The 8,864-nt window shown below is 35.3% G+C and overlaps 1 protein-coding gene across 4 annotated transcripts in view; it reads right to left on the minus strand.

Annotated features, from left to right (window-relative positions):
• The window catches only part of Cadps (calcium-dependent secretion activator 1), a 1,208,856-nt gene that overhangs the window by 922,136 nt on the left and 277,856 nt on the right, over nucleotides 1-8,864 (minus strand). The window lies entirely within an intron of this gene.

Raw genomic sequence — 8,864 nt, forward strand, 5'->3', positions numbered from 1 at the left:
GGGACAGTTGTTTTCACGTTGGAAATGAGAGAACGCAGTTTCTTGCCTGGGAGTTGGATGCACTTTATCCCATGTGATTTTAGGATTCTACCGATCTGTTGTGACAGGTTGGGGTAGTATGGGATAAATGCCCTCGTGGATGACTCACCACTGTTGACGTTACCGTTGGTCGTCATGTTGTCGCGTGCCTGAAGTCACACCTGTCAAGGATGTCGATGGGATAGCCACACTTCACAAGGTCCACTTTGACCCTGGTGATCTCTGTGCGTCTTTCACCTGCAGAGCTAGAGTGTGTCCAGGGACGAGTTAGCAAGGTTCGGGCAGTGGTGAGGAGGTGACCCCGTACTTTGGAGAGACTGGACGTCGGCTCGAGAAACGTCTCTCAGAACATAAAAGGGCGATCCGTTTGCCAGATGTGGAACACTCAGCTATTGCCGAGCATGTCTGGACAACCCACCACGACACTGACCCACACCGCGATGTCGTGGTTGTGGACAGGTCCCACCATTACCTACAGCGCACCTGGTTGGAATCGTTAAACATAAAATGCTCAGATACCTCTTTGAACAGGAACAGTGGTTGTCAAGTTAACCCCATCACAGAAGCAATAATTCTGTCCATAGACAAACGCTGGCCGCGTCACCACCATATGTCACAGCCACAAACTTCAACCTCAAACAATTAGCCACGCGCCTCACGCACCAGTTTGGCAGTGCACATCTCCATTGTTTGTTATTTGGTTTTTAGGAGCATTAGCAACTAAGGCCATATTGCTCCGGGATATGCGGTGGTCATTCCTTGACCTTTCTGCATACTCCGTATTTGGTGGTGACGGGCTCGAACCCCAGTCTAATCACATCTCCATTCTAACTGAAGAAGGCTGTCTACTCAGCTGAAAGCTCTTTTGTTTATTAACCATTCTTTGCATGTATGTTCTAGTATTAAACCGCTGTGAGGAATTATAATCTTTCATTTCAATAATATGAATCCGGAGTGCATAGGCCTCTTTCACTATACTATAATTTCCCTGTGTGTGTATGTTTTCTATAGATCTTAGTTCCTAGTTTAGTACCTGTTTTATATATGGTGAGATTGAGAAAATTAATTTGATATTGGTTTCTGTTTCGAGTGTGTATTTAAGTCTGTCGTGGATTGAATATAATTGATAATCTTTTTACAAAATTCAATTCAATCCACGACAAATCCTGTTTCCATTATAATTACTATTTACCCACCTCTTAATTTAAGAACCAATTACCTTAAAGCTAGTCACCTCTTGCCATTCAAACCATAACAATTGCAGATTGATCAAGGTGAGTACTGAAAAATTAAGCCCTTGCTATTTTTTGAATTTAGTCCAATAAAACAGTACTTTAAGACGTACTACAAGTTCTAAATGCCTAATGCTATTTTAAATTCAGTATAATGACCTTAAAATTAAAAAGATTTCTCTTATAACGACCATAAATTTGTACCTCTTCATCAGAATTTTTTACATTTTTATTAAATATTGGTTTTAATTTTATTAAAAATTACATAATGCTTCAAATATATAGAAGTAATTGCAGTAACTGACCGTGAGAAATCATTTGTTTAGGTTTCCCATGTTCTTTTCTCGTAGTGTGGTAAATGTCGGCTAGAATAACTGATGAAATGAACAGCGGCTAGAAATGAATATCTAGCCGCTAATAAAATGTATGATTATTGGTATGGCTACAAGGAAGTGGATAGCTTTGCCAATCGCCGATAAAATTAGGATTTTTCAAGCTGTAAATAATGGTGCGTATTCTAAGACTGACATTGCCAAACACTTTGGCATTACTAAAAGTAGTCTTTTCACTATTCTGAAACATAAGAAAAATATTGAAAGTTTAGAGCAGTGTTTCTCAACCTTTTAGTTGCTGCATCGCACTTTTAAAGATGCAAAAATTTTGCAGCATACTACACACTACTCTCATATATTCACAAACAGGAAGTTATTTCTGTTGGGTATATTTAATAATACACTTATTATTTGTGTACGATATGTGAAAAGATCTAGTACCAGGAATGAAAGCGTGACATCGCATTGACCACCCTTCTGGTGGTCAATGCACTTGGATCAGAGCAGTATAAATAAACAAATTTTTTGTTTGAATTAATTTTTATTATACAACTTGAATTTATTAATTTTTTACAATTATGCGAGGCACACTTGAAGCATGCTCATGGCACACAGTTGAGAAACACTGGTTTAGAGAAATTTGCTACACTGGTTAGGATTCGAGCAAGAAATGCAAAGTATCCGCATCTTGAAAAGGTACTTTTGGAATGGCTAATGATGCGTGCAGAAAACATTCCTGTAGCTCATAATCATTTAAAAGCTAAGACTGAATCATTTGGCATCGAATGGATATTGAAGAATTTAAAAGTTCAGATGGATGGTTCCAAAAATTTAAGATCCATCATGGCCTATCTTTCAAAAAAGTGTGGCAAAAGTGCAGCCATGGACATTGACACTACTAACTAATGGAAGGAAAATCATTAAGAAAAACTAGCAAAGAATGCTATTAAACAAAATTGTGCTATGACTTGAAAGGAAAATTCAGTGCAAAATCGACATCCTGCAGGCAATGTGTTAAACATGGGATGAAGCTGATGAAAAAGTGATTGCTAACTGCTTCAAACTTGCTGGATTTACCACCTTGGATAGGATCTGAGCAGTGTAAATTTCAATGTGTGAAGTTTCGCATGCTTCTTGCTCTATTAATTGTGAAGAACAGTCCGATAATTATCGGATGCACACACTCAAATATTTCTCCATTATTATAATAGAGAAGAAATATTCAAGTGCGTGCATCATCACCTAAACTTAAGGAAACTTAAGCTTCAGAGATTATGCAGAAGTGGATGCAGATATTGAATGTTTCAGGATATGCAGAAATGAGGAGGAATGGAAGATTTGTTTGGTTTTGATTTTACTGCGGTTATATTGCACCAAGAAAAGTGAATGGAAGAAGATTCCATTATGTCATTGCAGATATAATGGAATCTTCTAAAATTTGTAGATGAAGATGAGGAACCTACTGTGGTTTATTATCATTATTATTAGCTATATCGTGCAAGGAAGCCTGAAGCTTATGCTGCACCAGCCAAAAAAAAAAAAAAATTCCCACATTACCCTGAGAGAGAGAGAGAAGTAAAAGGGAATCACCAAAAAAAGCAAGAAAGAGAATAATGATGATATCCAGCTTAGGACCCTGGGTTTGTCAAGCCCATAGTCACCAGATGTCAGGCCCTGTTTGAACAAGAAGTTTCCGTGAAAGATGTTCATCATGTCAATTGTATGTCAACTTTTTCAAGCACAACATACTTGTAAAAGTGAAATAACTGCTATCATGCACCTTCATAATTCTCTTTTAAAACACTATTGAAACAGATTATTTTAAAGTATGAAACAATTCTCTTGATAGGTACATAGCCGACGTAGCGATATTTTTCAATTTGATTGTAACCTTACTGCACTCTACAATCAATCCAAAATTTAAAATCATAATTTTATTGTTTAATACTGTAGTTACCCCAGTGTTCATTAAATTTTCAAGCTTTTACTCGTTTTGTTGCTGATTTTGTGAACTATCGATATAACATCTTCTGATTTAACAACCACTTTTCTCATTCCCCTACAGGGTTTATATAGTGTTTTGACTATATCTTTGAGTGTGAATTGCATGAAGTTGTTTAATATTTAATGCTTGCAAAATGTTCTTTCCCCATTGGCAGAGGTAAGTGTCACAGGCCGGTAGAGGAGCCCATGGTGGTAGAATGCATGTTGCTACCTGTTGTACGGAATGGATAGAAACATTCCAAACCTGCATCAGTTCAAGAAGGCAAAGATCAGCTGGTTTTACTAGGTTTATTTCTGTAGAGGTTTTCTAGTGGTGTATTGAATAGGTATGACTGAATGGGATGTAAGGCATAACTTTGTACCTTGACAGCATACTTCAGTAAAAGTGTTTTCCTACATAATGTTAGTGGGCCTCTTGAGCATCAATGTAGAAACTATGTGCTGGTGATGTTCTGAATGCACAAGTGCATTCTCAAAGCACTGTGCTAAACTGGATCAAGCCAGCATAATGCACTCATTCTGGCAGAATCATAGATGAGAGCTCCATAATCAAGATGGGATCTGATTAATGCCCTGTATAACTAATGCGGGGAGGTAAAATATGCACCCCATGTTATGGCGGATAAAGCTCTGAGTATGTTTAATGTTTCTGTACAGGAAGTATGTACATTTTTAATATGATCTAAGAAATTTAACTTGCTTTCAAGGATTAATCCTAGAAATCTGATGTTATTAGCAACTGAATTGGAGACATTAGAAATTTGAAGTTCAGGATCCAGATGAAATTTGCATTGACTCCAAAAATGGATATCAAATGTTCTCTGCTGGGAAGAGTCGATAGCCGTTGAGGCTGGCCCATTGCTGTATTTTATTAGGTGATATCTGAAGCTGTCATTCAACAGAGCTTATGTTTTGGGAATGGCAAGAGATGGAAAGTCATCTGCATGCTAATATTGTACCCTGTAAAGTCACCTCCCAATGGTGGCAATGAAAGCTGCTTACAATGTAATGATTATTTTTATTATAAGAGGTTAACACAGTGGGATACAGTTTAGATTCATTTTGACAACTGCCATTTGTAGCAAATGAAAATAGCCCATTTTAATGAACCATCAGTACCTCTACTTTCCCTATCTCTACAATTTCCATAATAATTCCTGCTGTTTTATTTCTCTCCACATTTTTGCTATTTTACTATAAGGAACATATTTTTTCTATTTTACTATAAGGAACATATTTTTGCTATTTTACTATAAGGAACATATTTAATGAACAATGTACCTACATGATCAGCAAATCAGAGGAAGATTATGTTCTTTGACAAAAGATGCAAATAAATATTCTACATCTATGTCATCATTATGCTCACCATGAACTGCAACATCTATTTTTACATTTATTTTTATTTTTTTTTTTTGGAAATAAGGAGTTATCTTTAATTAAGTCTAGAATTTCTTCTTTCCCATATCCCCTTATACGAATAAATTACAAAATGATACTTAAAACAAAATTACATAACTAAAATAATTTAAAACTCATAATTTATTCCTCACTATTGACACACGGACAGTCTAACACCCCAGGATCTCAGCGGTGAACCCACCCTGACCACAGAAATATTAAACCCCCCATGCAACTGCTAGTGAAGGAAGACATTTTGTCATAAACGCGATATTGGAATACAAATAAAATACAATAAAAGTACGATAAAACCATGCAATTAAAAATTCCTCACTGGAATACGAATAAAATACTATTAAGATGCGATAAAACAAAGAAATTAAAGGATTCCTCCCTTAAGCGGACTAAAACTTTTCGACTCCTTGTTTATTTCCAAACTTTTTAAGGTAGGAATCCTTTAATTTCTTTGTTTTATCGCATCTTAATAGTATTTTATTCGTATTCCAGTGAGGAATTTTTAATTGCATGGTTTTATTGTACTCTTATCGTATTTTATTTGTATTCCAATTTGGCATTCATGACAAAATGTCTTCCTTCACTAGAAGCTGCATGGGGGGTTTAATATTTCTGGGGTCAGGGTGGGGTTCACCGCTGTGTTGGACTGTCCGTGTGTCAATAGTGAGGAATACATTGAGTTTTAAATTATTTTAATTATGTAATTTTGTTTTAAGTATCATTTCGTAATTTATTTGTGTAAGGAGATTGGGAAAAAAAGGAATCCTACGGACTGAACCAAAGGTAACTTCTTGTTTATTTCCAAAATATTAATAGAACATAGGAAAAATTGAGCATATGTAAGCTCTCATTTATGTAGTGTATTTCTTTTTATGTGCCACATAAAAAGACATCATTATACCTATGGTTTGCAAATGCCTGATTACATCACATTTCCAGCTGAAATTGAAAAATCACATTTACATACAGTACACAAGGCACCTTTTGCAAATTTTACAATATATGTTTGTTTGTTTGTTTGTTATTTGGTTTTTAGGAGCATTAGCAACTAAGGCCATATTTCTCTGGGGATATGCGGTGGTCATTCCCTGACCTTTCTGCATCCTCCGTATTTGGTGGTCACGGGCTCGAACCCCGGTCTAATCAAGAAGTGTGTGCTACGCACTGCTGCTGCTCCTGCCCACATTGCTATGGAGGCGCCTAACAATATATGGAAAATCTTGCATAAATGTCTTCTGAAATATTATGTTGTATTTCTTTGGCATATTACTGAAAGATATTGTTAATTGTATTATGAAATGACTGCACGTAGCACAGAACAAAACTATTATCCTGTGTTTCTATTTTGCAATTCAGATAATAGCACACCCATCAGCCAACTCATTAATAACAAAGAGAAAGCTGCACAAAAATTCCACTTTTAGCAATTTTATTTAATTTTGTTAAAATAAAAGGTGGAGAAAAACTGAGTTTTGAAGAAAGACAGTCACCAGCTATGGAAAAGGGTTAAATTGAGTAAAAAAAAAAAAAAGACTAAATTCTCCTCTGTAAATGTGGAGAGTTGGGAGCTACATACAGAGTTATTCAAAATGAAGTCCGGTGTTTGAAATGTTTGAATTTGACCATTTTTTTGGTTTCCTGGTCGAATTTCCAACAATGAATGATGAAGACATTTCAACAACAGCAGCCAAGTTTCAGAAGATTTACTCAGATGACATCGAGCCTGGGTTTGAAATGTTTGAATCCCCGGACTTCATTTTGAATAACCCTGTATATGTAAGTTGAAATTTAATTTAAGCTCATCTTGAGAATTTCATATAGCTACACAGTGTCTCTACTCAAAGCAGAAAATTACCAGTTCTCAGTGCTCTTTTCTGAGAAAGTTTTTGTCTACAGAGTTCTCTAACTGTATAAGTAGTCATAACGTCACAATGACTTTTTCGAAAAAACCAAACTGGGGTGAACAAAGAAGATCGCTGCAATCTAAGAACTAAGTGATCATGTATTTCTAATTTTTTCCACTACTTTTCCTACACAGCTACTAAGTGCAATGAGGTGATAATTACTTCAGCATGTGAGAACTTTCTGGGTTTCAAAAAAAGACAGAACTATTGCACGATGTCATTTGTAAGAAAATTTATTTTCAAGGAAAATTTTGTAATATATATCAAGCAATGCTATTTTGGATTGATTGTCTAAAATTGCCTATCTTATCATTCTGTAATGGAACTTGTCTGAACCAACTGTGCTTTATTTAGACTGAGATGTAACTTTCATTCAGTAAGTTGTAAAGTCTTTCACTTCTGCAAGATTATGTAAAAATGGTATATTAAAATCCTGATACAACGAACTTCATGGGGGTACACGAATCATTTTACTGAACCAAAATATCATTATAATTAATATTGTAAAAAATTACGACCAAAGACACATTACTACACTTTTCTAATACAATGTATCCAAGGCCAAGGATTTGAAAATGTGCTACAGAAGGCGCATACTGAAAAAATTATACTGAGAATAGAAACCAACCAACCTATAGATTCTGTTATCGATTTGAGAATATGCATATCAGAGTTCGCGAAAGTGTGTCAATGTATCATACACAGCAGTAGCAATCTACAGCTACTGCTGTGGAAAAGTTTAATACATACATTAAAAATTTTCATAAAATTTTTATTTAGTGTGTGTATTAAAATAAAATACAGTAAACCCCCACTATTCGCGGTATCTGTATTCGCGGTTTCGTGTATTTGCGATCTCTGATTTAATATAAAATGAAACCTAAAAAAATGTGAATTTTAAAGCGCTGTGAACATTTTCCGCCATAAAAAACATGGGCGTTGCTAAAATTATCTTTCCCGGTCAAAACAGCGCTCAGTGGGTGGGGGAGTGTAGGGTGACAAAATTGCGAGCGTGGATGTTTCTCGCTAATCCTTGTTCAGTATGTGTTATGGGCTTGTCATGGAAGGTTTCGTCATTTGCTTTTAATTTATATGCTTATAAATTGAATAAATTTATAAATTGATATGATTACAAAAGTGATAAATCTACCATTTTGCAGTGTAAAACAGACTTTTTCGAATGTGTTAACGGAAGAAAGTGACTTTATTTGGACAAGTTCTTTCTAACCCATACAAAAATATGGCTACGGATAACAAGGGAATGCGAAATGTGAAAATATCAAAGAAGGTGATGACATTAGGGAATAAAATTGAGTTATTGGACAAAATTTCTATTGGTGAAAGTGTCTTCTCAGTGGCAAAACATTATAAAATCAATGAGTCAACGGTGCGATCAATCAGGAAATCGGAAGAAAAAATCCGCCGTAGTGTCCTTGAAAATGCGCTAATTGTTTCAGAAGTTTGCTCTGTAACTCATGATGTTAAATTAGAAAAAATGGAAAAAGCTTAAAATCTGTGGATAGAAGACGGAACTCAAAATAAAATTCCATTAAGTTCACTCATCATTCGTGAAAACGCAAAACTCCTTTATCAACACTTTAGCGAAACTGATGATAGCACTGGCAGGATAAGTTTTTTTAGCTATAGCAAAGGCGCTGGATTGAAAGATTTGTTTGAAATTTCTAATAAATATTACATTTAATATTAAATTGTTTCTTATTTTCATTTTGATGCCATATGCTTGCATTTCACTATGTACCGTCTATGTACATAGTCATATTATGAAGGTACATATAATACATACATAGACAAAATTTTAGACTAGTTTTTCTTATATATTTCATACTTTGGAATGGAACCCCTTTATTACTATGGGAGCCATTACTCACTATTTGCGTTTTCGGTATTCACGACATTTCTCAGGAACGTAACCCCCG

The sequence above is a fragment of the Mastigoproctus giganteus genome, chromosome 2, assembly GCF_048544385.1.
Source record: "Mastigoproctus giganteus isolate SK-2022 chromosome 2, ASM4854438v1, whole genome shotgun sequence".
NCBI lineage: Eukaryota > Metazoa > Arthropoda > Arachnida > Uropygi > Thelyphonidae > Mastigoproctus > Mastigoproctus giganteus.